The sequence below is a fragment of the Adiantum capillus-veneris genome, chromosome 3, assembly GCF_014529385.1.
Source record: "Adiantum capillus-veneris isolate H3 chromosome 3, ASM1452938v2, whole genome shotgun sequence".
NCBI classification, from domain to species: Eukaryota; Viridiplantae; Streptophyta; class Polypodiopsida; order Polypodiales; family Pteridaceae; genus Adiantum; species Adiantum capillus-veneris.
The window spans coordinates 74,126,776-74,152,914 of NC_140933.1; positions in this window are offsets into that span (position 1 = coordinate 74,126,776).

The window sequence follows — 26,139 nt, forward strand, 5'->3', positions numbered from 1 at the left end:
CTCACTACCAACACGTCATTGACACCATGCCGGGTGGGGAGCGGCTTTTTGAGGTTCTGGCATCAGATCAGCCATTTGTCTTACCTTTGGTACAAGGCAATGTACCGTTTGAAGTTTTAATCTATGTCCTAGTATAAGAGGGTATACACGCCTCCTTGTAAAGAAGAAAAAAACTTTTGCAAGTTAAGTAGTGTGTCTTTCTAGCTCTCTCTCAGTAATCATGGCAAGTGTAGCATTTCCAACATTTAAAGGAAAGAAGGGGGAGGATTTGGTAACAGACTTCTTAGATGACTTTGAAGTAGAATGTGTAGTGAGCAACAAAGATACGGATGAATCCCGGGTTAGAATCTTTAAGCATCTCATGAAGCTAGAAGCTAGATCATGGTACAATGCACTTCCACAAGCAACCAAGGATGACTGGGAACCCTTAAAAACCGCTTTTAAGAGGCGCTTTGGGGGAGGTACCACTTCAGAAAAGTTGTGGGACAAGTTGAGAGACTTGAAGCAGGAGGGTCTTTTAGAATATGCCACCTATGAGTCCAAATTTGTGGATTTGTGGGAACGGTGGGTTGAGTCACTGGCAAGGGGGGAAGCTGCACCTTATTTCCTAAAACAATATCGGTTCATGCATGGCTTATGGCCGCTTCTCAAGGAGAAGGTGAAAGGTAGATTCCCGGCTACGTACGAGTTAGCCGTTGAGATTGCTCGCCTTAAGGACAAGAAGCTGCGAATGAAAGCCAAAGAAACCGAGTCAATAGAAGCAGGAACATCGCGTCGACCAGCAACTACGACAACCACCATTCCACCACCACCACCAGCTCTTGGAGTAAGAGATGACCAACAAGATATGTTGGCCCATATTACTGACCAACTGCAGAATTTGTCTGTCCACTTAATACAACAAGGGAGGAGTCAAGAAAGAGATCAAGACCCTGGAAGAGCACGACGAAAAAACAGGGAGTATCATTGCTACAACTACGGAGAAGATGGTCACGGTATGTACTACTGTCCCAAACCACAACAAAACTATAATAGAGAAGGTAGGAGGAACCAATTGTCACCCCCTAGAGAAAGAACACCCCCACCCCAAGCACCAGCCCCACCAACACAAATTCTACGTCCGCCACAATCACCACTTACAATCATCTTACGCCCACCACCAATTGGTACCCGCACACCAAGTATCATTGGTCTTGCAGAAGAGGTCAAGATGAGTGTAACGGAAGAAGGATCAAGTAAGAAGACTATTCAAAGAACTGAAGCAATGGAACAAGAGGTTAAAGAATCAAAAGATGCTACCCAGGTGGGGGAGGTAAGCCAAGAAAATGGTGTTACAAATGTGAGTACATCTTTAACCTTGAATGAAATAGGCACCAAAGAGATCAATCGACAACATTGGGCAGTAAGGGTAAGAATGTGTAAAGTGTTGATTAGGCCTCGTCAGAGTAAGAGGAATGCAAAGGGCATGAGAGAAGAGGAAGACCAGCCTGCTAGCAAGGCTTTGCAGAAGGTGGGCAACATATCAAGCAAAGGGGAGGGCTTTGAAAACGGAAGCCTGTGCACCAGCATGGACCCAGGACAGTGTAGCAAGCTAAAGGAATCTTGCATCAAGGCAGTTTCACTAGAGGACCATAACGAAGAGGTAAGTATGACTGAAGGTTTGGAGTTGGATATTGCTCCAGAGGCTTGGCAGCCGAGCAAGACTTTATTGTGTAGTGTTATAGACTTAGAGATGGGTAATGCCTCTAGTCTACTGAAGGGTGTTATAAACTTGGAGATGGGTAATGCCTCCAGTTTATGTGAGGGTGTTCAGAGTAAGTTTGATGATCAATATGTTGCCAACCTTTTAAGGATGTTCCAAACTCCTCCACAACACAGCATTGTGCTTGCATGGGATGCATCAAACCTATGGCTATGGCTAGCTGCTCTAACATATAGAGAGAAGATCAGCATGGAGATAAGAGCAAAGGAGCCATGGATAGACAAAAGCCTGATAGAATGCAAGAATAAAGACCTCATTCGCAATTTGGTACAATTTTTTACAAATAGTGCATCCTCTCTTTGGAGAAAGGTTAGTGGATTATGCTTGTATTTAAGCCGCAAGGGAGGTGGCTTGCTATTAGCATCAGTAAAGGAAGCTGACATGTTTTAGCACACCCAAAAGAAGCATGATATGCTTGCAGCTTTTTCCAATCATGGCAGTAATCAGGACTCTGAAGACAACTTGAGCTCACCACACCAACAAGGCGGCCATATATGGTGGATTCTTGGTACACTCTTGGGAATCATAATTTTCAGTTCTGTCTTTGCAGAAGCCAAGATGCTCATTTCCCCTCTCGCTACTGGTGATTACAAATTTGGTCCAATTTGGCATAAAAATTTTATTGTCCGGAAACTACAGACAATGATCCTATTTTTCACTTGGGATCCAGGAGGACATTGTCACAAAGTTTTGGAAGCCATGGGCTTCCCCTTTAATCAACCGACACTATTCCAAGGAACAAGTTATCACTCCGACCTGTTACAGATTCATGAATATCCCAGAAATCTCACCAATGGCCAAATGGAATGGCTAATTCAAAAGGCAACTCGATATCGGATCCTACAGCTAAGCGGAAGAAGAAACAAATGAGCTAGAGGCATGAATGCCTCTAGCCAAAAGGGGAGGGCTAATGATGGGGGCTTTTCACAAGCCAAGCTCACATACCCCTCTTCTCTCGTCCCCACCCCATGAAAACCCCCTCTTAGGGAGGGAGTGATAAAAGGCATTGGAAAAAGTAAGAAAAAATAACGTATGATTATGTAAATATATGAGAAAGGTAAAATAGGCCACCTCATGCCTGCGGGGCAGCCCATCCCCACCTTGCCTCCTTTTTCTTCACTGTTGCCCCACCGGGTGTCCCTTTTCCTCTCCTCCACTCAAAAGGTCAACCCCCTCTCTCTTCCCCTTGTCCTTTCTCCTTTCTCTCTCCCTTGAAGCTACCCCACCCCCTGTCCTTACCAATAATGCACCCTAACTCACATGCCACTTCTCCTATCTTCCAAAACAGTATACCCCACCCCCCCTTTTCTCTCTCCTACACTCTCCCATGATCCAAATACCCCCCTCTCTCTCTAAAATTCAAAATCTCTCTTGTCTTGTAGCCAGATGGCCTCCCCCACACTCACACACACTCAGTTTCACTGAAAAAGGTGCCCACAGACCCATCCCCACCCAGTGGTTACCTGATTTTCTTGTGTTCACACACATCTGCACACAAATTCACCTCTTAACACACTCCCCTCTCTCCCCTCTTGTAATTACTTTATTCTCCATGTCACCTCTCACGTTTTTTCATCAACCCATCTCTCTCTCTCTTAGTCTCTCTCTCATGAGACTGCTGTTCTGGCACATATACACACAGCCAGACAAGTGGGACCCACAGTCACATGGTTTGTGTAGATAATGATTTCTTCATTTCTAAATTCTAGAATTTCTCCCCCCTCCTACCCTATATAAAGAGGGGTCACTATCACACTAAACACACACAACATCACCAAAGAACACACTATGAACTGTGTGTGCCTAGTGCACACACACACACACCCACACCATCACCATCACCGCAATCACCATGCTTGTCTTGAGCGTGACCTCTACACCCTTGGCTATGGAAGATGAAGGGCAACTAAATGAAGGATGATGGCCATAATCCTCGTGCGAGTCTTCGCCATCAACTCCCACCTATCCGCCATGTGCTCTACCACTCTCTCCCTTCTCATTCCCCTACCCTATGCTCCCCATTTCATCACCTTATTCTCTAAATAAAGCTTGAGGTTTTGTGAGTATGTTTTCTTGCAATGTTTTGCCCATGTGAGGTGTGCGGAATCGCCACCTAGTCTTGTGTTTGGAGTGAGCTTGTGTATGTGTGAAGGGTGTACGGATTCGCCATCCTTTTGTGGTGCCTAAGTACTAAGCCGCTATACCCCCTCCCTCACTCTCTCTCTCTCACTTGATCTCATTCCCTTTCCTCTTCATCATTACTCCCAAGCATCCATCTCTCTTGGATGAAAACTTTGTTATGGTGGTGTGTTGTTTGCGTCCTAGCCGCTGAAGCTAGGTGGTGCCCCCTGTTTGCTTTACCATGACAGGCTCGAGGCGCGCCATTCGGTCCCCGGTGTTTTAGAGGCCGTCGGGGGTTCGGGTTTCGCTTTGCTCCCGTCAGTGGCAGGAGAATTAGTTAACCCAAAAAGCATAACCCTATAGCAAAAATACCCCATTTAGCTGCAAAGATAGTTTATGATGATCTTTGGTAGGATCAACCAAAAGTTAATTGTATCTTGAAAAGCCGTTTAAAAAGCTGTAAGCTTATTTTCTTCCAAATCGTTCTAAAATATGCTCTAGATTGGAAGAGGGTAGTTATCTCTAACTGTGGCTGCATTTTTTTAGATTGGCACACACTCTGAATTTCCCTTTTTTCTTGGATACAACCAAAATCGGAGACACCCAATTTGTGCGCTCAATTTCATAAATGAATTCATCTTCCTTGAGCTTTTCTATCTCTTCCTTGATATTCTGGAAAATGTTTCATTATAAGTATATGGCCTTTGTCTACTTGGTTTTGCATCATCTCTCATGGGTATGGTATGTTGACAAATTTATGGATCAACACTCTTGAGATATTTATAAGAGCAACCAAAGATATCTCGATACTCTTTCAGTAAGCTTAGCAAAAGCTCTTCTTCTTCTTGATTCAAGTCATTCGCAATGTAGGAAGGTCTAGGCTCTTCTCTTGGTTTCGCTAGATCTATCTTCTTTGTATTTTCAGGTCCTTCATAGGACTCACCATATTTTCTTAGTTCCCTTCTTAGAGGTTGTTCAACTATGATCTTTTGGCCTTGGAGAGTATATTTCTTGTAATGGGATGGAACACTCATTTACATCTTTACTCTCTTCCTTGGTTGTTTCCATTTCAGTGGTATACATCTCCTTTAGAGCTTTCTTCAGCTCTTGATATTTCTTTTTTTGTTCAACTTGTGTCATGGGGATGAATCATCATTCTGGTATTTAGGTTTTGATCGAGTTTCCTTTCTCATTTATTGTGATTTTTTGGATGTTCGTTATTTGTTGTCCAAATGATATCTACTCGTGATTTTGTCTTTGACACATTCATGTGCATCTATCTGCATCAAAAACTGTGTTTTGGTAGAATCTGATGGCATAGGTCTGGATTTCCAGTCTCTTGTGACTCTTTTTCTTCTATACCATTTCCGTCTCCTTGTTTTTTGGGTTGGAAAGTCAAAAAACTTTTCCTCTCCTCCTTCTAGGAGTAGTTGGGCTCTCACACGTTCTTTTTCTAACCCAGAATCATCGGATGTAGCTGAATGTTCTTCAAAATCATTAGTAGATTCATAATAGAGGTCTAAAAAGACTTCTTGAGCTTTCAGTAAGTCCTTGGGCTCTTGAACTTCATCTTCAATGTGAAATATTGAGATCATTTTTGTATGAGAACTATGTCATAACCATCTTGCAAAGTTGTGTAGGCATAGATGTATTCACACACACATCCATTGTTGCCAAAATTTGATTCCATTCAAATGGTTCAAACAAATTTTCCAAAAAGATTTCAAATATATATGCTTCATCTATGCAATCCCTTTGATACATTCCTCTCATTTTAAACTCCCATTTTCTGAGGCTTCACACATCCAAATAGGCGTATCTTTGTTTAACCACGATGGAAGCTTTGATTCAGTTGAAGAGACTGAGTCAAATTCTTGAATGGGTGTTTTCATTACATCTCTATAAGTGTGATCTTTTAAATGAACCCTTGTGATTGATCCCACTTGCTTCATAAACATGTTATTGTTTCCCAATCCTGAATGAGTTGTACTTGCCGCATGAATGGTCTTCCCAAGATGATTTCATAGTTAAGTTTCTTTCCAGAGTCTACTATCACAAAAGTATGTTGATAACCAATTCCACAAGAACTAACTATCACTTTTTCAAGCAGGCCTAGGAGTCTTTCTATGTGTCCATCCGCCAATTGAAATTTCATTTGAGTTTCTCTAATGGCGGGTTTTCCCCATGATTCCCATACTACTTTTGTGGCTATGGCTATACGAGCCCCATTTTCTAGTATTGCCATGGTCTCTACATCATTATATATCACCAAAAGGGTTGTGTTTCCTTCTTGCCCTTCGTAGTATTCTCCAACTTTTCTCATAGGGACGGATCTAATCTCCTTGTTATCCAATTCATATTTCAATTTTCCCAAATTCTTTGCGATTAGCCTTGTTATCCCCACCTTCTCTAGAGTTTTTTGTAAACCATTCCATAAATATGGTATGATTTTTAATAGTTCTCCCAAAGTAAGAGTACATTGAATGGGTGTTGACATGATTGAATGAATGTTTTCTACCTCCAAGATGTGTTTCGCTCTTTTTACTTGAGTGGTTTTACACACCATGGATTCATCTTAGTCGTCTCCTAAGTAGAGGGTAGTGTTTTTAGAGTCAATGGTTTAGACATTCTTGATGCATCAGATTTGTAATCCCCATACAAAGATTGTATATCATTGTCCATATTAGGAGGTAAATTGTCTAGCCAAACTTCCTCTATTGGAGCTGACTTCAAACTTATGCTCCCATCATTAAACTCTCTTACTTTTCCCCATAAATGTCTTGGCCAGTCTTCTTCCACGAACGGAATTCCATCTAAAGCATCTTCACTATCAGACACTATAAGTTTTGTCTCTTTAGTTTCAAGGTGGGCTTCCATCACCACTTAGGATTTCTCTTTATTGGTTTCTACCACAAGCTCCTCCGGTTTTGCTATACTCTCAAGCTTGGGTTTTTGTTTTTCCAGCATCGCTTGAGTGATTCTTACCAGATTTTGATAAGCTTCAAGCTTAGCTACTTCCATATCTAGAGAAGGATAGTTTTTCCATTTGTTTTTCATGTTTCAGCCTGCTTGAAGTCCCGCTTGGAAAGCTTCCAAGGATGCATTGATTGGCTTAAAAACATTTTCTACCAAAGTTGATCCTCCAGATTTCATTGTGGTTTCTTTGATTTCACTCCCACTTTCTTTCACTTTTTTTTGGAACAATTTCTTGGCTTTTTCTTCAATTTCATCTTTTTGTTTCAGTTTTGTCATCTCATACCTTTGACTTCTTCTTTTCTTGGTCTTTTGAGAGGAAATTTTAGTATTCTCTGATTCATTTGAGGAGTTATGTTTCTTTTTCTTAGCCTGGACTCTAGTGATCACCTTGATTGGAACAATAGGTTCACTCTCTAAAGAGCTACTAGGCATCACTTGGACTACATTCACCACTGCTTTTCCCTTGTTTAATGGATTTTTTGGACAGTCTTCAGGGAAGTGTCCACCCTTTTTGCAACATTGTGTACAAAAAGATTCAATTGGCTTAATGTTCTTGTCAGGCTCTCCATATTCATTTTTCCAATGATCATCTGCACCACAATTATGGCAATTTCCAGTCCTTGGCTTAATCATGGGTCTTACCATAGGAGGTCTAACACCTTGATTAGCTACATAGTATATTGTTGTAAGCTCTGGTATAGCATAAGCCATAGGTTCTTCCATTGAAGGTGGATGTGAATTATACCACTCTCCTTCTACCATTACTAGACATGGGCTAGGCTCAACATAAGGTGTAACAGACACTAGTGCTTGTTCATCTATGACTTGTTCTGAATACATGTACTTTACAGGCACTGCATAGCCATCAGTGGTCTTTGTGCTGGGGCCATATGAGGCTGATATCTGTATATGGGTTGTCCTTGTGGCCTCATAGACACATATTGCACATTTCCATTGTACTTTGTAATGTACCCAACATTTTTCAATAAAAGTATTTCATTTACTTTGCAAATATTTGACGTTTTCATTTTATTAGTTCAAAGAGCATTCAAATGGAACGACCGAATCCAAAATCGGACTTTAGAACTATTAATTATGACCCTTATTCACTTGAAAACAATGAGGTGGATGGAAAACTTAAGCCCCAAGATTGTATCTAGAGATAAGAGTTGCCTCTTGGGAAAGAAGGAGCAATTTTAGGAAACAAGGAGTATTTTTAGGAAAGAAAGAGGAGTGAGTTAAGTTTAGAGTTTTTTTCTTGGAGCCCAAGCTTCTTCTAAAATTGGAGAATCGAAATCATGCATCGAAATCCATGTTCGCAAAATAAAAAATAAAAATTGGGAGTCACAAACGTATGCGAACTTATCCCTCTATTCTTAGCTAGGCCTTGAGAGCCTATATAAAGACCCCTCTCCTTTCACTTTGAAGAGACAGAAACACACTCTAAGGAGCGCAAGCTCTCTTGTCTTGACATCGCAGTTAACTCTTCTCCCTCAATCTCTCTCCTTCGAACTCTTACCTTCAAACCATCTCCATCTCCAAGTCTTTCTCTACCATCATCGTGTTGCCCTTCGAATTCTTGAGTTCCCTTTCTCTCTTTCTCTCTTTCCCTCTTCTCTACATTGATACAATGGCCCCAAAGTGAGTGACTCAAAGCTCGAAGGACACTCATGTCACTCCACCTCCAAGGAAGGTGTAGAGGAAGGCATCAACTACTCCAAACGTTGCTCAAGCGGAGGTATTGGTTGCGAAAGAAGTCGAAGTCATCCAGCCTCAAACACGGAAGGTAATCGAACATGTCGCTAATCCGGTAAGACAAATTTATAATTCTACATTGCTATTCATGATGACTTGGGAATCTAAGCATAGGGAACCCCTTAAACTGTCCGAGAAACGTGATTCTATCACAAGAAACAAGCATATGTTTTTATAGATTAGTGAAAGAACTGTTTGATGAATTGTCACTTTTTGTTGAATTGTTATTGCTTAATAAGTTGTTATTGTTTGATAAGTGGATTTTGATTGATATGAAGAATTGGTTGACCATGTTTGAAGAATCATTTAAAGAGAAGAATTATTGAAAGAATATCTTTTGTTCCTCGCGAGATGGGAAGGTTGCACAATTCGCGGTTAGCAAATAAATCCTTTGCAAAGGCTCTGTTGGTTAGATAGAGAAAGTCCGCGGGTAGCGGCAACTCATGAGAAATTGGAAAAGTTATTTTTGCTGAATAATAGGGTTGTCTTCATTAGGCCTTGTTTGAATTGTTTTAGTATTGTTTGAAGGGTTGTATAAAGGAACCTGTGTTTGGAATTAATTAAGGAGCACTGTTTCTATATGTTAAACAGTGTGGGGTGGAAAGTGGGGGCTGACTGGCTGAGGTTGCCAGTCAAGGATGGGTGGCCTCGATTAGTCAAGAAACTCTCCACTACCTCTTATTAAGAGAAGTGAAATTAGAGACTCATTGTGCCAAGAGTCGAGATGGCCCAAATCTACGTGACATAAAATTACTATTTAGTTTAGACTAAGTCTCATATCATATTTATGGTTTATGGATGACAGCCGTGCCTCGCGTTGTTTATGGATTCTAAATATGTCAATTGGATTTCATCTTTATGTTAGGAAACAGCTTCATTAGAATCCTAGATTTATCGACCTAGCTTGTGGCATATGACCCTTATAACCACGTAAATGATAGATAGAGGACTTCCTCTCTTCTATTGCTCGTATCTCTACTTTGTGGAAACGGAGTAGGGTGTCGTCAATGGAAAAGGAGAATAAAGGAAGGCCATTTATCAACTCGCCCCAATCTTCTCGGGGTTGGGGACCTCACAATTGGTATCAGAGACTAGGTTAAAGGGATTAAATTGACTACTTCAAGTTCTTCATGTGTATGGTTTTCTATGCCCATTACCAGACTCACATAGATATTATGTTATGCCGATTGGCGTGTGCCATAGTTATGGTTGAAATATCTACTATGTTTGCTCATGGAGAGATCTTTTGTAGACCCCAATATGACATTTTGATGACTTTATGATTAGAAGATTGAGTTGTTTTCTACAAAGGAATTGTTTGACTCGTTAAGTCATGTAAGTGAGTTTTTCTGTGTGGATTGAATGAGCCATGATTGGTTAAGTCATGTGATTGGATGACCCATGACTGGTTAAGTCATGTGATGAGATTACCCATGATTGGTTAAGTCATGTAATTCAGATAATCATGATTGGTTAAGTCATACGATTGAGTTTTGACGGATTGGATAAATCATGACTGGTTAAGTCATATGACTAAGTTTTGATGGACTGGTTAAGTCAAGATTGGTTAGGTCATATGATTGAGTTTTAATGAATTGGATAAGTGAGGATTGGTTAAATCATACGATTGAGCTTTTAGTGGACTGGATAAGTCTAAGTTTGGAAAGTACCCTATTGATTTGAGTTATTAGAAACATTGATATACACTCAAGGGAATCCTCAAATCACTTCTACGTTGGAAAACCCTCAGAACGATGCTATCTATACGAAGATTCAGGAGAAGAAGTTGTTGCTCCAACAAATGCAACCACCTTCTTTTAAAGGAGAGGGTGATGATATTGAGAAATATGCAGAAGTATGGATTGAAGCTATGGATGATTACTTTTTTGATACAAAGACCACACCTGCAAATCAAGAGATGTTAGGGATGTTTCATCTCTGAGGGGAAGCGAAATTATGGTGGAAACAACATTGTCGTGACATGGGAGTGTTGGAGAACTCTCAGAGTTGGTGGGAGATCAAACAAGCTGTGAAGGAAAGATACGTACATCCTGTCCATGAAGCGATAAAGATGAATGAGTTCTTATTCTTGAAACAATACAATTTATCCTTGAAAGAGTACTATTGAAAGTTTGTAAGGATTAGACGTTACACACCATCAATGACCATAGAGCAGCAGGTAGCTCTCTTTTGTCAACATTTAAGAGAACCAATTAGCTCGCTATTGGAAGTCCTAAATCCTACCACAGTACAAGATGCTTTACTAAGAGCTAAACCTTTGATGAAGGAACAAGGGATTACAAGAAGAATCAAACAGAATCAAAGATTCAACGATAGACAACCACAAAGGGATTACAAGAAGAATCAAACAGAATCAAAGATTCAACGATAGACAACCACAAAGGATTTATGCCGCTATTGTGCAAGATTCTCGACGCTTAAATGTTCGATGCTTTAAATGTGGAGAGTTGGGAGATTATTAGAACACTTGTCCAGGACTGACTAATGAAGTAGTAGTAGCGAGTGAAGTAGAGTAAATACATCACCCTTTTAGACATAATGATGGTCGTTAGTCATTACAGTAGGAGTATCCTCACTTTTCCTCCATCTCGAATCCCTAAGTTGTGGAGATTGTAATGTACCCAACATTTTTCAATAAAAGTATTTTATTTACTTTGCACTTGACAACAATAAGGTTGATGGAAAACTTAAGCCTCAAGATTGTATCTAAAGATAAGAGTTGACTCTTGGGAAAGAAGAAGCAATTTTAGGAAAGGAGGAGTATTGCTAGGAAATAAAGAGGAGTGAGTTAAGTTTAGAGTTTTCATCTTGAACCCCAAGCTTCTTCTAAAATTGGAGAACCGAAATTGTGCATCAAAATCCGTGTCTGCAAAAAAAAATAAAAAAAATATGGAAGCGGCGAACGTACGCGAACTTTTCCCTGTATTCTTAGCTGGTCTTGAGAGCCTATATAAAGACCCCTCTCCCTTCACTTTCAAGAGACAGGCACACACTCTCAGAAGCAAAAGCTCTCTTGCCTTGACGACGGAGTTACCTTATCTCCCTCAACCTCTCTCCTTCGAGCTCTTACCTTCAAACCATCTCCATCTCCAAGTCTTTCTCTACCATCATCGTGTTGCCCTTGGAATTCTAGAGTTCTCTTTCTCTCTTTCCCTCTTCTCTACATTGATACGATGGCCCCGAAGCAAGTGACTCAAAGCTCAAAGGACACTCATGTCGCTCGACCTCCAAGGAAGGTGCAGAGGAAGGTATCAACTACTCCAAATGTTGCTCAAGTGGAGGTATTGGTTGCGAAAGAAGTCAAAGTCGTCCAACCTCAAACATGGAAGGTAATCGAACATGTTGCTAATCCGGTAAGACAAATTTATAATTCTGCATTGCTATTCATGATGACTTGGAAAGATAAGCATAGGGAACCCCTTAAACTGTCCGAGAAACGTGATTCTATCAAAGGAAACAAGAATATGTTTATATAGATTAGTGAAAGAACTGTTTAATAAATTTTCACTTTTTGTTGAATTGTTATTTCTTAATAAATTGTTATTATTTGATAAGCGGGTTCTAATTGATATGAAAAATTGGTTGACCATGTTTGAAGAATCATTTAAAGAGAAGAATTGTTGAAAGAATATCTTTTGTTCCTCGCAGGTAGCAAGATGACTCTGCAGTAAGCGGAGATTAAGCTGGCGTTATCGGCTCTCTTTTGTTCCTGCAGTTAGCGGGATGCCTAGTGGATAGCGGGATGCCTAGTGGATAGCGGGATGCCTCGCGGTTAGCGAGATGCCTCACGGTGTGAGCGGGATGGAAACGGGATGGAAACACACACAACGCCTCTATAATGACCCGACACACACTCTTGGGATGATACATACACACATTATGGGGCACCACTCGGCTTACACAACCAGCCTGGCCGAGACAGGAAACACACAGACGGAGTGAGAAGAGAGAGATTTCCCACTTGCCCACTCAACACTCACACACACACTAAACTCAGCTCAGAAGAGGAGAACTTTTGATGTTTAGATACAATTGAGCTTGGGCCAACACCAATGGGGCAAACCGCTCACACAATATGGATAAAAGATACCAGATACAATCACAAATTGGAGCAAAAGCTTCGCTCATAGGAGAAACTCACACAACCAAAAAATTAGAAAATGAGTGAGGAATTTGGAAAAATGGACAGCGCCATCGCATCCGGAATGGCCCAAAACCCCAGTCTACAATGTCAAAGTGCTCAAATCCGACCTCGGATGAGCAGTTTACGGCCAAAACAGGCTTGAAAAACCCCAAAAACAAACCTGCGGCTGTTCCTCCTCTCTTCTCCACATTTTTTCTGGTTTTCTCTCTGTTTTTTCAGTTCCCACACTTAGATTTATTATTTGGGCATCCGTGGTCTTTTAGATGACCTCAAACGGACCCCGAACAGGCCAAAAACTGACCTCGCAGTGCATAGTTGTCACCTTTTTGCATCATCCGCACACCTGGCACTCAGTTTTTCCAAATAATGCATCCCGTTACCACGTGAAGTGGCCCCAAAAATTGGTCCTCATGATGACCTTTCTGCATAAGTATCACAAGAAAACACCCACGCCGTGTCCATACTTCTCCGCGTGCAAGTATTGACCCTGTTCGACCTCCTGACGCCACTCGATGCCATTTGATGCACCAGCTTACCTCATGTCATCGGCCCGCGGATAGCTTCCTCGAGAAGTTTTACGCGCTACCAACTCCTCCTTATTGTAGAAAAAACACACTAGTACTGGTAATATTGAAAATCGATGCACTATGTACACCCTGTCCTACCTGTACACATGTGGGCCCCACGTAACCACCTGGCTTTGAAAAATGGGCAATTCTTTATTTGATGCACCATGCATGTATATATACATATGTGCAATCCCTTGCTCCAAAAAACTCTTGACATAATTTGCCCATCCCCTAGCCTACTAGATCATTCATGATCAGCAGCAGCAAAGAGAGATATGAGACTCGCCGCATCACAGGTCTCCTCATCCCTCACCAACACTGCTTGATCCACAGACAACTCATCTTGCTCCACCATCATCAATCTAGTATGATACAATTTAAGACGCAATCCATTTACCCTTGACTTATGTAGAACACCATCCAAGTTAGCCAGCTGATATGTGCCATTTGGAAAACACTCCACTACCTTGAAAGGGCCTTCCCACTTAATTTGAAACTTCTTTTGGAAGGTGTTGTCCAACTTACTGTTGTAGCGCAAAACCAAGTCATGTTTCTTGATACCCTTACTTTTGACCTTTTCATTTATCTTTGCCAAAGCCTTATCCTGCATCTGCCCATAATGCTCCAATGCGCTCAAGCTATCCAACTGGACCTCTTGTAACTGCAAGAGCCTCTCTTTGAATGCATCACTAGGTGGACCAAGCAACTTCTCTAACATCTTGACCGCAGGCAACTCTACCTCCACAGGCAATAGTGCTTCCTTTCCATACACCAAATGAAATGGAGTAAACCCTGTACCTGTCTTCACCGAAGTACGGTAAGCCCATAATGCACTAGGAAATTCCAAATCCCAATTCTTTCCTTGGTGCTCTGTCACTTTAGAAAGAATTTGTACCAACTCACCATTGAATCTTTCATTTAAGCCATTACACTGCGAGTAATAAGGAGTGGTATGCTGGTGCCTAATCTTCATCTTTGTGCATAAGAAGTCTAGCAATTTAGCTCTAAATCCTGGCCCTTTAACTGAAAGTAGCTCTAATGGCACCCCAAACTTGCAACATATTTCATCATACACAAATTTTGCCACATCCTTTGCAGTGATCTGTTTTACTGCTATAGCCTCTGCCCATCTAGAGAGATAGTCCACTGCCGTCAAGATATAGCTTTTGCCCCTGCTTGTGATAGGTAACGGGCCTATTGCATCAATCCCCCACTTTTCAAACACATCAAACGCCATAATGGTTTTTCGTAGCTCTGGCTTCAACACTCTCTTCCCAAATGCTTGACACCTATTGCAAGACCTACACCAATGGTGAACATCCTTGTGCAAACTGGGCTATACATACCCCTCTTGCAAAATCTTATGCAAGGTGATCTTTAGAGAAAAATGGCCACCACATGCGCCTTCATGATTCTCTTCCAACACTCTGTAAAGCTCCTCCCGCCAAGGTACATGTCTCAACACGAGATCAGCCCCTTTCATGTATAAGACATCACCAATCAATTTGTACCTGTATGCTCTACGCACAAAACCATACTTCTTAAACTTCTGAATCTCCTTTGGAATAATTCATGTTAGCAAAAACTTCTCTTCTTGAGCCAAACTTTCCCGGCCATGATAAAGAGGTAAAGTGGTCCTCAACACAAATAGCTCCCGAATCATGCCTTGAGCTGCTTCATGTGCTTCTCCATTTAGAGCACGTTCAATGTGTCTGATGCTCCATGCTTTGAACTTTTTTAACAGGCCTTTAATTCTGAAGCACATTTCCTTCAATGAGGTGTTCTTGCTCTTCCACACACCCAACACTTGCTTCACAACTAACAAGGCATCACCTTTTATGCTCAACCTTCGAACCCCATGCTTCAAAAAAATGTGTAATCCGACTTCCAGAGTAGCATATTCAGCCTCATTGTTACTATGAGCATCAAATTTGAACCCTCTCTTGCATACTAGCTTCCCCTCTAGGTCATAAAGTGCTATACCCCCTGAAGCTGCATCATGGCTCTTTCTGTATGAACCATCAAAGAACAACACATGTGCATTGCTGATCTGTGGCACTTCTTCAACTACCTTTCTCACCACCTCTTCCTTAACAATAAGGGGATTCTCCTTGTAGGTCAACAAATCAGCTAGGGTAGCCCTTGTACTGTCTTCCACTAGAAAAGAGAACTCAAACTCTTGCAGCTCAATTACCCATTTCTTCACCACATTTGACATGTTAGTACCATTAACTAACTGTGGCAAAAAGGCATAACTCGTCAAGAAAACAAAAGGTCGTGGTAGCAAGTAATGACGAAATCGTCGACAAGCAAATATTACACTGGCCATTACTAGCTCTACTTCCGAGAACTTTCTCTCCGCTACCAACTTCACTCGACTTGCACAATACACTGGCCTCATATAATGGCTGCCCTTCCCCTTTTGCAATAGCATGGCTCCAATGGCATCATCCCCTAGTGATGGATTTACATAAAAAACTTTCTCCCAATCAGGAGCCTGCATGGCTGACTACCCCCCTAAGACCTCTTTCACCTCTTGAAACACTTCTTCACACTTGTCATCCCATTGCAATGGATCATGCTTTGCCACTTGCTGTAATGGATAAAGAAGCTGTGAAGACAATGGAATAAACCGTGCCATGTACTTCACTTTGTGTATAAAATTTGCCAATTGCTTCGTACTCGTAGGTGATGGAAGAAGAATAATAGACTTAACCTTATCTGGATCAGCCTCAATGCCATTTTCTGACACCATGTGGCCCAATAACTTCACCCTTGGCTATGCTAGATGACATTTCTTTGGATTTAGTTGTCCTCCACATTCATCATATCGAGCCAATACCATCTGCAGCTTCTCATGGTGTTCAGCCCTACTGCTATAAACACAGAAGTCATCCATAAAAGCTTTAACACAACTACCAATGAATGGTTCCAACACCCAATTTTCTCTCTCTTGATAGAAGGAAGGTCCATTTGACAGCCCAAATGGAAATACTGTGTAGCAATAGCAGCCCCATGGCGTAATAAAAGTGGTCTTTGTGTGGTCTTTAAGAGCAATCTTCAATTGAAAATAGCCTGAAAAACCATCACACACACTGTACCTCTCATAACCTTCCACTGAATCCAAGATTTGATCGATGAATGGAAGAGGATATGGGTTCTTCTTAGTGGCTGCGTTTAAGGGTTTAAAATCTACACAAATTCTCCACTTCCCTATCCTTCTTTGGACTGACTACAACTGGACTCACCCATTCTGTGGTCGCCACATGGACTATGAACCCTGCCTTCAATAACTTGTCCACCTCTTCTCGCAAGGCTTCCATTTGCTCTTGACCCATCCTTCTTAGCCTTTGCCGCACTGTCTTAGCACCTTCTTTTAGCTCTATATGCATCTCTTCGCCCTTGAACCTTCTGATCTCTTCATATGAAGTAATGAACAAATCAGGAAAACTAGCCAGCATGTGCAAATATATATCCTTCTCCATAGCTGAGAGGTCTCCACTGATCATTTGTGTCATCAATTCCTGCTTCGTTGACAACTCAACCTTGGTTTGCATCAGCCCTTCAATCACTTCATAAGGCCCTTCACTTTCATCTTCAACCTCATTCGCAAATGCAACTAAACCAAACTCCTGGATTTCTTTGTCCATCAAAAGAAATGCAACATCAACATCCTCATCACTGCTGGTAGTGCTATCATTGTCCTCATCTGTCACCGTGGAAGATTCTTCATCACTAGACTCATCCTCATCTTCATAAAGCTCCTCTAATCGTTTCCTTGTGTCCATATTATAAAGCTTCTTGGTACCTGTCTTTCCATAGAGGCTAATCGTACCATGTCGCCAATCTTGAACAGCTCCCACTGCACGTAACCATGGTCTGCCTAGTATAATAGGATATGCTCCCAACCCTGCTGGCATCACATGAAAATCAACCACTGCCTTTGCATCATATGCCTCCACTTCTAAGCTCTTTACAACACCCAAGCATTTTACTTTTTGATGATTTGCCAATCTGATCCGAAAACCTGACACCCCAGCCACTGTGAGACCCATCTTCTCAACGCATGAGTGTGTTATGACGCATATTTGGGCTCCGCCATCCACATAACCTTGTCCCAAATTTTTCCTTTTATGCCACACATGTACTATTGGAAAAATGTCTGGTAGCTCATCCATTGTCAACACCTTTACTGAACCTCTCTCTAGCTCTTTCTCCATTGGGTTAACCATCCTCTTCCACTGTCGCTTTAGCTTAGGCACCATCTCTATAAGCTGCCCAAAAGTAACATCTTCCTTCCTGCTCATCAGATCCTCCTTCAAGTCATAGCTTAATTGCCCATCCCCTAGTGGAAAATCTGAAACATGAAACTTTCGACGAGCTCTCCTTTTCCTCTTGGCCTTGACATCCTCGCCTTCATGGCTCTTTCCTTTCTTCTTACTAGGACCTAGGGCACTTCTTCCCTCCTTATCCTCTGTGGTCCTCTTCCCAATAGGCATCACTAATGTATCCTCTAGCTTTGATGCCTTCTCCAAGGTGACTACACTTAGCACTTTTGTCTTTCCCTTTTCCTCCTGGGTCAGTCCACTGGTTCCTTCATCTCCCTTAATTTCGATGCCATAATCATTTGACCTAGTTAGCACCTGTCTTGGCAATGGATACATGTATCCCCCCATCCTTGGTGGCTTATCACATTGCGGACTGATGTGACCCAGCTCTCCACAATTATAACATGTGGGCGTCTGCCTCCAAAACCTACCATTGCTTTGTCCAACACCATTCCTAGGCCTTTCTTCACCTCCTGGCTGATTTGCAAACCTCCCTCGACCTTGATTATTTCCCACTCGAACATAAAGACTATGCGCTGCTGGAAAAAAATCTTCCTGGACACATGAACATTTATCTGGATTCTTTGAGTTAAATGAAATGGAGTGAATTGAGGGCCATTTTGATCATCCATTAAAGCCAACCATGAAGCTCCCAAGAAGGCACACCTGACTTAACCTCTGATTTTGCCAAAATTTCAGCAGCATAACAGCATAAATGGCTCAAAAGACCAAAAAACCAGCCACCATAACTTGGAAAAATTTTGGCAGAGTTTCCCTAGAAATAGAGCAGTAGGAACCCAAAATATAGACTGTATATGTATGCATAAACTGTCAACAATAGAACTTGAGCATCAAGTAGGACTCACTAGTACATAGCCTATGGCGAGGTCACAAAAAGGGTGCTCCAGTAACCTGTATCACCGAAAGGATCTCCACATTTGAGAATCCCCCAGCTCAATAAAAACCTCACGCTATCGACCCTCACACGAAGGCTAATGCAAATCGCGTATAGTTAAGTCTCAGAAATGACTATCTTCCAGACCAAGTGTCAGAAATGGTTGGGACTGCCAAATACAACCAAGTATGGCTCCACAAATGCGTACAATGGCACTTTCCACAAGTAACGTACAATCCGGTAGACAAAGCGCTCAAATAGGCACCAAGTGATGCATACCCACAACAACTGCAAGTGACATCACTGCTAGTATATCACTGTACTCCAGCTACCTGTACCTGTGTGAATCACCTGTACCTATCCTTGTAACCTGTAACCTGTAACCTGTAGCCCCGAATCTCGAAGCTTGAAGCTCGAAGCAGAAGGTACTCGAAGAAGATGCTCCGTGGGGGCGCCAAAAGAATGTGAGCGGGATGGAAACACACACAACGCCTCTATAATGACCCGACACACACTCTTGGGATGATACATACACACATTATGGGGCACCACTCGGCTTACACAACCAGCCTGGCCGAGACAGGAAACACACAGACGGAGTGAGAAGAGAGAGATTTCCCACTTGCCCACTCAACACTCACACACACACTAAACTCAGCTCAAAAGAGGATAACTTTTGATGTTAAGATACAATTGATCTTGGGCCAATACCAATGGGGCAAACAACTCACACAATATGGGTAAAAGATACCAGATACAATCACAAATTGGAGCAGAAGCTTCGCTCATAGGAGAAACTTACACAGCCAAAACAGAAAAAAAAGAGTGAGGAAGTTGGCAAAATGGACAGTGCCATCGCGTCCGGAACGGCCCAAAACCCTAGTCTACAATGTCAAAGTGCTCAAATCCGACCTCAGATGACCACTTTACGGCCAAAACAGGCTCGAAAAACCCCAAAAACAAACTTGCGGCTGTTCCTCTTCTCTTCTCCATGTTTTTTCTGGTTCTCTCTCTATTTTTTCAGTTCCCACACTTAGCTCTATTAGTTGGGCACCTATGGCCTTTTAGATGACCTCAAACGAACCCTGAACAGGCCAAAAACTGACCTCGCAGTGCATAGTTGTCACCTTTTTGCATCATCCACACACCTGGCACTCAATTTTTCCAAATAATGCATCCCACAACCACGTGAAGTGGCCCTAGAAAGTGGTCCTCATGATGAACTTTCTGCATAAGTATCACAAGAAAACACCCACGTCGTGTCCATACTTCTTCGTGTGCAAGTATTGACCCCGTTCGACCTCCTGACGCCACCCGATGCCATCTGACGGAGCTGCTTACCTCATGTCGTCGGCCGGTGGATAGCTTCCTTGAGAAGTTTTACGCGCTACCAACTCCTACTTATTGTAGAAAAAACCCACTGGTACTGGTAATATTGAAAATCGATGCACTATGTACACCCTGTCCTACCTGTACACATGTGGGCCCCACGTAACCACCTTTCTTTAAAAAATGGGCAATTCTTTATTTGATGCACCATGCATGTATATATACATATACGCAATCCCTTGCTCCAAAAAACTCCTGACAACGGGTATCGGGATGCCTCGCGGGTAGCAAGGTGCCTCACGGGTAGCGGGATGCCTCGCGGTTAGCGAGATGGGAAGGTTGCACAATTCGCAGTTAGTGAATAAATCCTTTGCAAAGGCTCTGTTGGTTAGACAAAGAAAGTCCGCGGGTAGCTGCAACTCATGAGAAATTGGAAAAGTTATTTTTGTTGAATAATAGGGTTGTCTTCATTAGGCCTTGTTTGAATTGTTTTAGTATTGTTTGAAGGGATGTATAAAAGAACCTATGTTTGGAATTAATTAAAGAACATTGTTTTTATATATTAAGCAGTGTGGTAAAAAGTGTGAGTGTGGGGTGGAAAATGGGGCTGGCTCAGGTTTCCAGTCAAGGATGGGTGGTCTCGATTAGTCAAGAAACTCTCCACTCCCTTTTATTAAGAGAAGTGAAATTAGAGACTCATTGTGCCAAGAGTCGAGATGACCCAAATCTACGTGACATAAAATTACTATTTAGTTTAAATTGAGTCTCATATCATATTTATGGTTTATGGATGATGGCCGTGCCTCTTAAACGTAGGGAAAAAGGCGTTGTTTATGGATTCTAAATATGTCAATTGGATTTCATCTTTATGTTAGGAAACAACTTGATTAGGATCCTAGATTTATCGACGTGGCTTGTGGCGTATGATCCTTATAACCATGTAAAGGATGGATAGAGGAATTCCTCTCTTCTATTGCTCGTATCTCTACTTTGTGGAAATGGAGTAGGGTGTCGTCAATGGAAAAGGAGAATAAAGGAAGACCATCTATCAAGTTGCCCCAATCTTCTCGAGGTTGGGGACCTCACATACTTTGGTCGGTGTTAGCACTCATTGGTATCATGGTTTGTCTATTTATTCTCGATAGCACACCATTTTTGTGGCATAATCGACTGCCCCTGTTGAGGTAACCATTGCACTGGTCCTCTCATACATGCTTTTTGCATGTTATTCATCATTTTGTTCATACTTTTGAGCATGTATTTTATGGCTGTAATTGGTGTTGCAATAGCTGTTTCCACTTGTGTGAGCTTTGAGGATGTTGTTTTCTCACTCTGAGTATCCTTAGAGACATGTTGTTCATTGAAAATATCACAATTGTCTCCCAAGTCAATATCATCTGATACACACTCTTCTAGGGTCATATGCTTCTTGCTATTTAGTATAGCATGAAGTTCTTTGTTTAGCAATTCTTCTAGCAACAATGACACTAACCTTTATTTTGCAGGTATTTCTAGTTCTGGGCATCTTGCAATGTATTGCTTCATCCTAGTTGCACAATCCCTAACAGACTCACCTTGTTTCTATTTGAAGCTATAGATTTGAGATATCGTATTATGTTTGATCCTAGTTTTGGGACATGAAGCTACAAATCCATGAGATATTGTATTTGAGTCCATGATTGACACTGGTGGAATGTTTTGGAGCCATGTCAATGCTTTTCCTTCTAAAGTCATCCCAAATTCCTCAAATTGAGTGTGGAAATCAAATATGCGATCTGCTCTTAGCACTTGCTTAAAGCTTGCTAAGTGGTTATATGGATCCCCAAATCCACTGTATTCTCTGATCCATTTTTTAAAATCAGTTGGTCTAACACGTTTGTTTGAATCAACTCCAGTTCTTCTAAAAATTGGTCCTGTCTCAATTCCTTTAAACCAATCTGTTGGAAATAGTGTCTCATGTAGCCTGGAATGGCTTTAATGTCACTTGGTTTTCTTTGTGATGAGGTAGGTTCATGTATTTTAACATTTCTCCCAAAAGATCTTTCAAGGAGTTCCTCTCTTGGAATATGATCAAGTCCTTGGCCCGATATCTAATCTCTTATAGAGTACCCTTGGTATTTGGTTTGTTCTACCTCCTCAAGACTCATCATAACAAAGTTATTGTTAAAACAATCCCTCAATAGGTAAGTTGGTAGATTTGTTGAACCCTTGTTTTTGATTTTGAAGATATATATGATCTTCATGGGTGTTAACTGTCCCAATTTGGCGTGATAGGTCCATAAAAGATCCTTGACGTTCCTATCCTCCCAACAATAGACTCCTATCCTAGGATTATCCGTGCTAAGCCGTTTCAAAGGTTTCAGGTCAACTTGATTGTATCCCTTGAATTCGAAAGTCGATGGACCTTTTTTTGCTGCCATACCCGGAATTATGATATTGACTTCTAACCCCCAGTTGTCTATCACATCAAGATTTTCAACTTTTAAATACTCTCATTAGGATCCAGGTAAATCTCAGCTCCATGTCCATTAGTCTTATAAAAGGTGAGTATGCGCTTATATCGCTTTGTCGTTCCGGTTCCTAAATGAGTTGAATAGGAAGACATTTCAGATGTTGAGTCGGAATAGGCGTTGGAGACTTCTTCAAAGGTAGTACACAAGTGATTGTCTTGATTCACACTCTCTTTGGCGCACACCCTATTAGGGGTATCTCCAAATATGCCTTGATTCACTAGTATACAACCAGATCTAAGGATCATATAGACTTGTTAAGGCCTGGTGGATAGAGTACTTACCGATGGATTGAATTATTATCTGCTTTTCCACTTCACTTGAATGCAACTCCTATCAAGCTCTCAATTCCTTTCCTGCAACCTGATTCCTATGTGAGTTTTAACCAAGGTAGCAATTTTCTCACAAATATTGTACAATTTTTGCTAACTAGTGTGATTGGTCTGTGTATATCACTTCAATCTGAGCTAAGTGAGTCAGCAAATAAGACTTTCACATTCTACCCTTGCAAAGAGCTAAAGGACTAGTCTGCAATTTAGAAACTCAGTTAACATGTACCAATTTGGATCTGATAGAACCCAAAGCTGACCAATGACCTTGTATTATGTTGTTTTAACAATGTACAAGCTCAAAAGTTAAAAATCTTGTCTCTAGGGCTCAAAAGTAAATAATTTGATTATTTGCTTTTCTCAAATTTTCTCATGTTTTAGGCTTGTTTTGCCATATAAACACCTTGTTGAAGTCTTTCAACAAGTTTCACTGAGTTTGAACAAGATTTGTCCAGGTTATCGAGAGATTGTTTAGTGTCCGCAGACTCAATTTTTGAGAATCAGCTTAAGTCTCGCTTTTGTGACCCAAATTTGACCAAATTCGATTGGTGGAGTCTACTTGATATGCTTGACCTTGTGGTATACTCAATTATGCAAAATTGTTCAATTCTGAAGGAGATGTAAATAATCGCGATTATTTACTTCTGAGATTCTTTTGCAAATTTTTGCCAAAATGTTGATACAAACTGATTAAGCAACTCAACTTAAGGTCCCTAGACAAGTTTCACCAAGTTTGGATATATTTTGCTCCATTTGTCAACAGTTTTATGTCTCTAGACTGACTTTTCAAAACTGGCCACAATTTCCACTTTAATGATCCAAATCTTACCAAATTTGATATGAGGGTTCACTATAACATGATAAAACTTGTGATATGCTTGATTGATGAAAAAAGTTAAAAAATAAGACAAAAGTAAATAATCACGATTATTTATTTCTAGCAAATTTTTTCATCTTTTTGGTCATCTGAGCATATACACATGTTAAACACTTCAATTTAAGCCTCTGAGTAAGTTTTTACTAAATTTGGACAAGATTTAACAAGTCAAACTCAATTTCTTGAAAATCAATACAAATTTCAGTTTTTATCAAGATTTTGGTATGTTTTGTGATCAAATTCTATGAGCCTCTATAAAAGATATTTGTAATCATGCATAGAGTCTTTGGTATCAACCTTGGTCAATTGAGCTAAAAGTAAATAATCATGATTATTTATTTTTGGCCTATATGAATACTTTTTTGTAATTTTTTCAATGGATAGTCTTTTGATGACATGTTTTAAGCCTGTGAGTCAAGTCAAAACTTAATTTGGCCTCGGATTCTACTTATCCTACTCCTAGGTTCAATAGTAATTCGGTTATGGAGTGTGTCCAGAAACACTTGTTTTCTGTTTTCTATGGTTTTTTGAGCCTTGATCTTAAGACTTGTCTCGTCCATCAATCATTTCGTTCTCAAAATCCTATCTAATCCTACAAACCTACAAGCTACCTAGCAAGTACAATCTACTTCCAAGCTACCTCTACACAGCAAAAGACGACACTCTTAAGCTATATGGTTTTAAAGACAAAGCTTTACTCTAGTGATCCTAAAGGAAGTTAAAGGACAACTACACAAGACGCTCTTTTTTTTCCCTAGTTTAGGTCTATTCGTCTTCGATAGTGGCGCCAAATGTGGGATGGGTTTATAACCTCACTCCTATCTTATTGTAAACATAGCAAGAACCACGAACATAATTGTCAATCCATGGGAAGAAGCTGACTTCACTAGTGCATAAAAGCCACGAGAGGGTTTCAATATCTTGGAAAGCAATATACAACTCACATCTAACACAAGCTACACTCAAACGACCTAAGTCATCAAAGGCTAATCGCTAATGGCAAACAAAACATGACCGTTACAGCATCAAAAAACATCCGAATGTTATAAAACTTCTAGGACAAATATACAATACCTAAGTGCACATGCTTATGGTTTCAAATCTCACTTTTGATAAAGTTAAAAAAATGTAATTATTAATAGGAGTAAGTTTTTGACCTAGTCGTTTTTGACACTAAATGCATCTAAACACTTAGCAATGATGTCCCAATACCTACCTATGCTTACTTTGTGATTTCTTAGCTTAAATTCCTACTTACAATGAAATTAGGCCGCGAGTCTACGCCAAAAGCTACGGATTACTATGATATGTTTATGTCAATGCATAGAGCTCTTACCTGCGGTTGCAATGCAACAGAGGCAGTGCAATGTGACAATCGGGAAGGGAGTAGGCAGCGCAAGAAGGAGAGAAGGGAGGATTGTTAGCTCACAGTGTGTTTCTATTATCCAAAACTTGAAAATAACTTACAAAAGTTTCCTTTTATACCTTGGCCAAGGTTTCTTTGGTCAAAAACTAATAATTTGGAAGCTCTAACTAACGATAGATTGATACAATCTGGAAGCTTATAGCCCCGTCTCATCGATTATAACATCCACTTGGAAAATAGGAGTTACAATATTCTCGATTTATCAAAAGAATAAGTGTTTCTACAATAAAAGCTCTCGAAAAATGTTACATGGGTTAGTTTGCTACTAATACTTACAAAATGGGAGATATGGTTGTAACTTGGTGGGTGGGACCAAAATGAATCAAATTTTTAAGGCTAAATGTGATTGCAAGAAGGAAATTGGAAGAAAGTAGGAGATCCATGTCTTTGGAGCATGAATTGTCATACCAAGGAAAAAATTGTCCCTAAAAGTGATGACTCACCCTTTATCTTCCTCTGAATAGCCTTATGAATGCTTTGGTGGTGGACGAATCATGATCTAAGAGACTTACATTGAATTCTGATAGCCTTGATCATGCTATGGTGATAATTGAAGTGTTCAAATAGCAAGCTTAAATTATGACAACTTATAGCAATTCAAAATTCCACATTGCCATCAATTGCTAAAACATGTTAATCTCTTAGAGATGATCTACTAAGATCTAATATGCCTTATTTTCCCAATTTAAATCTCTGGCAGACACTCATTCAGAAATCATAAACATATATGCAAGTCTTCTTCAAAATTGGCTATGTTCCAAATTTTCATGCTCAACATTCAAATTTGTAGACCAACCTTTTATTGTCTTGAATTTTCTCATCACAATTCACTTTGGACATTGTACTGATCTCATTGTTCCATAGCTTCAATTCAACTTGTTTCTATGTATCAGATCTTGTTCAACCATAATGTTGATGGCTACGGCTAACACATTGGAGGATCCCAATTTTTTAAATACTTATTTTGACAAACTCATTGTAATTATTTCGAGATTTGATTGAGTTTTCAAATTGTAATTTAGTAAGAATGCGGAATCCCTAACCCCATAGTACATGGTAGGAGGTAATCTTGTGAGTTAGAACCTCCAAGACTTAGG